Below are 8,316 nucleotides of genomic sequence, written 5' to 3' on the forward strand. Positions count from 1 at the left end.
CTTTCCATTAGGGACATTTAAGGCATGACACTAGCCAGAAAGCGAACTGGCAGAGAAGAGACGCTGGCACCACCAGCAGCAGCATTGGAAAAGGCGAATGAGTGGGCAATTGACGACCCGCTCACCTGTTTCACCCCAGGGCAAAGCATCCAAAGACTGTCAGTCCTTGGCGTTTGGGAGCAGACTTCCAGAACTCAGACACTAGGCCCTAGCGTAAATTGGCTACACCGGCGGAGGTAGCAGGCATTGCCACACCGCAGCAAGTGCAACCAGGGGGAGAAACTACCCTCTCCATTAGGGACATTTGAGGCATGATTTCAGCCAGGAAGCGAACTGGCAAAAGATGCTGGCACCACCACCAGCAGCACCGTTGGAAAAGGAAAAAGGTGAATGAGTGGGCAATTGACGACCCGCTCACCTGTTTCACCCCAGGGCAAAGCATGAAAGTCTGTCAGTCCATGGCGTTTGGGAGCGGACTTCCAGAACTCAGACACTAGGCCCTAGCGTAAATTGGCTACACCGGCGGAGGTAGCAGACGTTGCCACACCGCAAACACGTGCAACCAGGGGGAGAAACTACCTTAAACATTACAGATAAAAAAAATTAACTTTCCAAGCTAAGAGCTGGGTAACCCAACTTGGGCAGATTGAATTTAAGGAAGGCAATCTGCTCCATCAGATGAGGTGCCATGCGTGAGCGCTGTGGACTCAGTATGTTTCCAGTCATAGAAAACACGCGCTCACTTTGAACAGTGGTTGGCGGACATGATAGTAGCTGCTGCGCAACCCATGAGAGTGCAGGCCACACACTCTTCTTTTCATCCCAGTAGCTAAGAGGATCAACATTAGGCGCAGAAGGAACTTCACAGAGGTAAAGTTTGACCATTTCAGCAGCACTACTCTCCTTTCTGCTGCTAGCTCTGTCAGATGGTCCAACTATACTCCCAAGTGCCTCTTCCCAAAACGCAGCTGCTCCACTCAGCTGTGTTGTGCTGCTTGTGGCACTGCTGCTGATGCTGCTGCTAGGAGTAGCAGACCACATCATCTCTTCCTCCTCCTGCACCTCTCCCTCCTCGGACAGCATTCCCATTTTACGCTGCCAGTCACGCACCTTGTTGACCAATTGCTCCCGGTAGCTACTGAGAACATTAAATTTCAAAGCTAGCTTTCCCTTAATTCTTGGATCGCAAAGGCACGCTAGCATCATTTCGGGACTCTCTTCCATTCGTTTGCGAAGGTGTACTTTTAGCAGATCCTTCAGCTTCCTGACTATGGCTGCTATGTCAGGATGTAGAGTGCCACCTTGAACAGCCTCACGGTTTCCAAGGAACACATCCATCTTGCTGCCTAGATGGGAGAACACTGGGATTACCTGGGCCAGACTGGCAGTGTTTGAGCTTAAATTTTCTGTGGCATCCCTGAATGGTTTAAGGACTGCCACTAGCTGGGCGATCACTGTCCAATCCTCCCTATTCAATGGAGAGGTAATCCCAATATTGTGCTCTGAGGCAAGATTATGGATTGCCCTCTGCTGCTCCAAAATCCTCTCGAGCATGTCTAACGTGGAGTTCCACCGTGTACTGACATCCTGACGTAGGCAGTGTACGGGAAGACCTGACCTCTCTTGCTCTTCCCTCAAAAGTTGGCTAGCCTTAACACTATGGTGAAAGTGCCCAGCGATCTTTCTGCAGCGGGACAGAACTACTGCTGCCACATTAGTTCCTTCTGACATTGCTGCCTTCACTACAAGATGGATGATGTGGGCTGCACAGCGCACACCAACAATATGACCATCTCGCAGCGCTTTCACCATATTGGCACCTCCGTCAGTTACCACAAAACCAACTTCAACATTGGTGCCCGCCTCTGCTCCCACCCAAAGGCTAAACATTTTCCTCATCGCATGCAGAATGTTTTGGGAAGTGTGCTTTTCATCCATCACTTCTGCATGGAGAAGGAAAGATCGGTAGCCTGCTGCAGCAGCTTCCTTAGACACACCGGGCTGCCACCAGTGTGCTGTCAAAGAAAGAAAGGCATGCTGGCCGCTAGGTGCACTCCACAAATCTGTAGTGAAATGAACAGACTGACCAGCAGCCTTGGAAAGCTCCTCTTTCACTGCTGCAACACAGGACCAATACAATGAGGGGACAATGTTCCTGCTGAAAGTGGAACGTGACGGAACTGTATATTGTGGAGCCACAGCCGCCATCAATTGTTTGAAAGGCTCCCCTTCGATCATAGAGAAGGATGCCCCTCCAACAGCAATGAACTGACCAATCAGTCGCGTTACTTTATTGGCCTGCTGTTTGGGCATTGACCTTTTGGATTGGAATGCCACAAATTGTTCCAGGGTGGGCTGGACATGCAGTGCTCCAACCTGCCTTGGTCTCTGGCTGCCAGCACTAGTTGCTGCTGCTGCTGCTGCTGCTATTGGCTCAGAAGAAGAAGCTGTTGGGGTTTTTCCACGGCCACCAGCTATGCTGCCTGCACTAAGTTTTCCCTCTGCATCTTTCCCCAATAGCACAGCGTTGTGTTGAGTGCTGAGGTGATGCTTCATGCTAGCACTGGTAAAATGGCCAGACACTTTCCCTCTGCTTATTAGCTTCCCACAATGTTTGCACTTTCCATAGCGCCCTTCTTCAACATTTTCAAAGTGCTCCCAAATTGGGGCGCGCATAGCCTTGGAGTGTGCCTTGGGTGCTGCTCCTACTGCTCGGGGTGGATGAACAGAGGCAGAACTAGTGGTGGTGGGACTGGTGGTAACAGTACTGGCCATAGTGGGACTGCTAATTGCTTTAGATTTGCTAGGTTTTGCTGCTGCTGCTGCTGCTGGTGGTGGTGGTGGTGGTGGTGATGATCGTAGCGGAGAAGGTGGAGGCTCAGGGGAAAATTGTGCACTAGTCATTTGGACACTGCTCCCTGAGGAATCTGATTCCTGACCACTCATCTCCTCTACTTCCTCTGGCTCATAGTCTAGCTCTTCATTAGCCAGATCGAATGGAATTCCTGCTAGGCTGGAGCTAAGACTGATATCGTCGTGAGACTCGTGACTAGTAGTAGTGCGAGCAGGAAGAATAGACTCTGCACTTGGCCTCTCAGTCTCAGGCTCCTCTGCTACCTCGCTAGGTGGAGTTCCACTATGTGTAGCCCTGTCTCTAACTGTCTTTACAAAAATTTTGTAAGGACTTGGTGGCTTGCTAGAGGTACTAGGAGGACATGGCGTGGCGGTACCAGTGGGAACAGTAGGCGCAGCACTAGTGGTGGTAGAGGCGGTAGAGGTGGGGGTGGTGGTGGTGGTGGTTTTCCCTACAAAGGAATGAGATCGCTTTGGTTTGGGACCCCTCTGAGTCTTGCTGCTAATTTGGCTCTGCTTGGTACCTTGCATGCTGCTGGTGGATGGGGAAGATGCTGCTTGGGGCAAAAGGCACTTCTTTTTAGTCACTGGGCTGGTACTACTTGTGCTACCCTTTAACTTTGAACGTGCTTCTGGTGCTTTAGGCTTTCCGTAAAAAACCATAGAGCTTGTGGGCCTAGCCGCACTACTACTGCCTGCTTTTGGTGCCTTTCCTTTACTTGATGATCCTTCAAGCAATGCTTCCCCAAATGATAAGCGAGAGCTTGGCCTACTTGACTGACGCAAAGGCTGCATCTTAGAACTGGTGGTGGTGCTGGTGGTGGTGCTGGTGGTGGCGGTGGTAGATGGAGCTTGTCCCTCCTTAGTCCCAAAAGGAGGATCCATTTCAAATTTTGTGTTGTGTGTGTAGTGTAGTGTAGTGTTTAAAAAACTATAAAAAAAATTAAAAAAAATAAAAATAAAAAAAAGGAAAAACGAATTAAAGACAAAAAATTAGAGGAAGTTCTCTTCAGTGCTACTGCTTAAAAAGTAAAACTATGCACTACTGCACTGTGCTGTGTGCAATCTGCCAAAGTGCTAAAGTTATTTAAATTATTAACTCAAGATTAACTATTTAATAACTAGCAGTATTTTATTTTTAATTTGAATTTACACGGGCCTAAGAGCTTAGCCTACTACTATGCTAGCTTAAAGCTATATTTCCTTACTATAAGTCTACCTCTAGGCAGACGCTCTCAAACCCACTAAGCTAAAGTGAGGTTAAATCAGATTCAGTATATGATTTATTAATTAATATTAAGTTATATAATATTAATAGATTAGAAATAATTTACTTATATATTATGTATTATAGATAGAAGAATATAGATTATGAATTAGAATTTAGAATTAGAATTACTTATATTATAGATTATGAATTAGAATTTATATTGTTATATATTATTTATAATATATTATAGATTAAGATTAAAGAAGATTAGAATTATTTTAGTACTACAGCTAGTAGCTTGAAGCTTTGCTTAGTACAGCTCGTCACAGTCAATTTTTCTTGAAAAGAATTAGAAATAAAATAAAATGTCACAGCAAAACAGTTAGCTTCACTGCTGGCTGCACTCACTAGCCCAACAAGTTCACTTCACTGATGGACTGAGGTGAGCAAAACACTAAGGGTACTTTTAATAAAATTGAAATAAAATGTAAAATAAATGAGAAAATCTTTGCAAAACAGTTAACGTCACTGCTTGCTGATCAAAAAAAAACACAGCACTTATGCGGCTGCACTCACTAGCCCAACAAGTTCACTTCACTGATGGACTGAGGTGAGCAAAACAAATGAAATAAAATGAAAGATTAATTAAGAAAAATTGACTTGGTCTCTTGCTGTTGCTAAAACAAAGCACAAACTATAGAGCTGCAGCACCAGTACTAATAAGATTAGCTGAACTATACGCTAGTAGTAATTATTTAATATTATTACTTTTATTTATAGCTAATTTAATTAACTATTAAGACAAGAAAGAATTATAGAATTATTGATATTACTGATTTTAGATTAGACACTAGTAGATGTCTTGAATGTCTACAGTACACTCTACACTAGTATACTATTACTAACTATAACTGACAAATATATATATAATTTTATAATGAATTCAATTATTACTTATATTAATTAATATTACTGATTTTAAATTAGACACTAGTAGATGAATGTCTACAGTACACTCTACACTAGTATACTATAGAATATATATATATATGACTGACAAATATATATATATATATATAATAATGAACTATTAAATTATAGATTCTATTAAATTATTATTTATAAATTCTATTTAATTTATTTAAGCAGGACAGGCAATAGGCACTAGTGCCAGCCCAGGGCAAGGGCACCCCAGTGCCACTGAGGCACTGGGTGCACTGTCAACTCAACAGCACTTACACTACAGTTGATGACAAATTAAATAAAAAAAATTAAATTAATCAAATTATTATTATTAATTATATTAAGTAGCACTGAAGTGAGGATGAAGTACACTGTGAGAAATGGCAGGCTAAGGCTTACCAGTCTCACACAGAACAGAACAATCTCTCTCTGTAACGCTCAGATGCAGCACAGCAGTGTTGCCAAAGCAGTCACAGCGAAAAATGAATGGATCTCTCAGGCAAGCTCTGGTCTTATAAAGGCGCCTTCAGAATTCAAAAAACAGCAGCACAGGCATTGGACGAGACCCTTAGCGTGACGTCACAAGAGTGAGCTGATTGGACAGACGAGATCAGCTCACTCCTGTTTGAAATTTTGGCGGCTGCGCGGCAGAAACGAAGACGATCACGAAGAATCTTCGATTCTTCGTGGTTGTGAGTCTTCGTCTTCTCCTACGTTTTGCCGGCACTGTATTCTCTTCGGCGTGTCTTCGGAACGAACAAAAAACCGGCCTCTTCGTGCTCGTTTTCATGTTCGCCCGAAGACGAATGCGCAAGTCTAGTTGCTACTGACAATTACTGTGAGTAAAGCAGACCCTTTAGATATTGTACATCTGTAATCTTTATGGTGTGATTACAGTTATGCTATTCAGGTTGTAAAACAGGTGGGTGGTATACAATGTTGACATTATTTCCTAGCTATCTTGGTAATCCACTAACCAATATATTTTGTGTTTCTTTTAATATTGAGTAGATGTAGGAAATTCAGTGGATCAGTTAAGCATATATAAATATTGTGATCTCTTTTTTTCCCCTGGTATGTAATTTACAGCATTTACCCTTCTATTAAGCACAGTATTTCTCAGTTCTTAATTACATGACTGTTAATGACCTGTACTTTGTGCCCAAGGTAGTGGCTCTTGGTGATGCCAGGTCAAAATGCAACGGTGGTATTCTGGACGTGGATCCAACTTCACATCACACGATAACTGCATAAAAAGCATAGACATTAAATTAAACACAGTGACACATTTTGCATTAATGCCATACATGTATTACATTATTTTCCATGAATTTTTTTTTTTTAAATATCTACATAACCAACACCCTTCTGTTTTAGTCATTTAGAATATTGCTGATACCAGTTGAGGGGTGTCGAGCAGGGCTAAGCCTTGGCAGCATTTTTTGAAAAGTTAGGGGAGGGGTTAATGGAGGGTTATTTAAGGGGTAGGTGCCACTAGGTTAGGCGCCATTTTTTGTTTTCATCTTACCTCCTTTTGTCCCACCCTGCCTCCCTGTTGCGATGAGTGTTCCTGCAAAATGTGTTTTTGTCATGGTCCTGTGGAAGCTTACCAGGTAATGCTGCTGGGAGCGCATTTGGTGGTACTTGTGGTGGGTGGCAGGTGGAGCTGGGAACCTAAGTCTGGGTTTGGGCATCCCGGTATGTCCTTCCCTGTGTGGTACCTGGATTACTTGGTAAGCTTGGGGTTTTTGTTACATTAAATGGTTAATGTCAATTATTCATGTTAATTTATGTTATTTATTGGTTTCAGTGTGTTGGTCATTGTCCTGTTAACGCACCTGTTTTCGGTTTTAGGTCTGCATGGCAACGGCTAGCATTAAAATAAAATGGCTGTCGCCTTTTCTAACCCAACCTTGGTTGTTGGGTATTTATTCGGTGTTATGTGTTTCTGGGGAGGCCTACGGGAGTCGAGGCAGCTGCAGTCATGTTTTATTTGTTGTACAGGCGTACTTTCATACATTAGCAAGTGATACCTTTGAACAACTTTACGAATATATACAGTTGTGCTCAAAAGTTTGCATACCCTGGCAGAAAGTTTTTGGCATTGATTTTGAAAATATGACTGATCATGCAAAAAAAACAGACAGTTAATTTCCCACACCTCTGGTTTTTTTTTAAATTGCATAAAGTGTCTGTGTATAAACAGTCAATGAGTTTCTTAGCGCTCACGTTGATGCACTGAGCAGGCTAGATACTGAGCCACATGGATATAAAAGGATATCCAAAGCCTGGACTGTTCAATCACTTATTAAGAAGTGCAAAATTCAGGGATCAGGTAGTCCAAGAAAAATTTCCGCCACAATAGGTAACCTCAAGAGAAGCACAGGCTGCTCTGGAAAAAGTGTGGTTGTTTCAAGGAGCGCAATACTTGAACATCCAGTGGTTAAAAGAGGAAAAAGTTGAAAGTTCTGGAGTGGCCATCACAGTCTCCTGGCCTTAATATCATCGAGCCACCCTGGGGAGATCACAAACATGTGGTTTATGCAAGACTTTGCATGACCTGAAGGCATTTTGTCATGACTAATGGGCGGCTACACCACTGCAAGAATTTGGGGCCTCATAGACAGCTATTACATATGACTACACGCTGTCATTGATGCTAAAGGGGCAATACATCGTATTAAGAACTAAGGGTATACAGACTTTTGAACAGGGACCATTTTAATTTTTTCTTTGTCATGTTTTGTTTTATGATTGTGCCATAACCTGCAGTTGAATATGAATCCCAAAAGAAATAAAAGAAATGTGGTTTGCCTGCTCACTCATGTTTTCTGTAAAAATGGTACATATATTACCAATCAAATATAGGTGACCCAACATATGTCTATGTGATGCATTAGCTTTCCCATTAGCTTTCATTTTAGTTAGACCTTCCTTAAACATATGACCAAACATGCTGGAAGCCATACAATAATCAAACAGGGAGGTGGTGTTGGTATTCTCCTCTCTCCCCGCTGTACCTTTCAATGTCTACCACCAATTCCCTCTCTCTTTCTCATCTCTAAAACTCTGTCAGCCTACCTGCCTCCTGGCCCCACCTCACATTTCTTTGATCACTTTGCTGCTTGGCTTTCCCACTTTCTTTCCTCCACCATCCCTACACTAATCCTAGGGGACTTCAATATACCAATTGATGACCCATCCTCACCTGCTGCTTCCAAACTACTTTCACTCTCCTTCTCCCTCGGACTCTCACAATGGACTAACTCCCCAACGCACCGTGGCGGTCA

Source organism: Sceloporus occidentalis, unplaced genomic scaffold, assembly GCF_023333645.1.
Source record: "Sceloporus occidentalis isolate IW3139 unplaced genomic scaffold, rSceOcc1.0.p SCAF_541, whole genome shotgun sequence".
Taxonomy (NCBI): domain Eukaryota; kingdom Metazoa; phylum Chordata; class Lepidosauria; order Squamata; family Phrynosomatidae; genus Sceloporus; species Sceloporus occidentalis.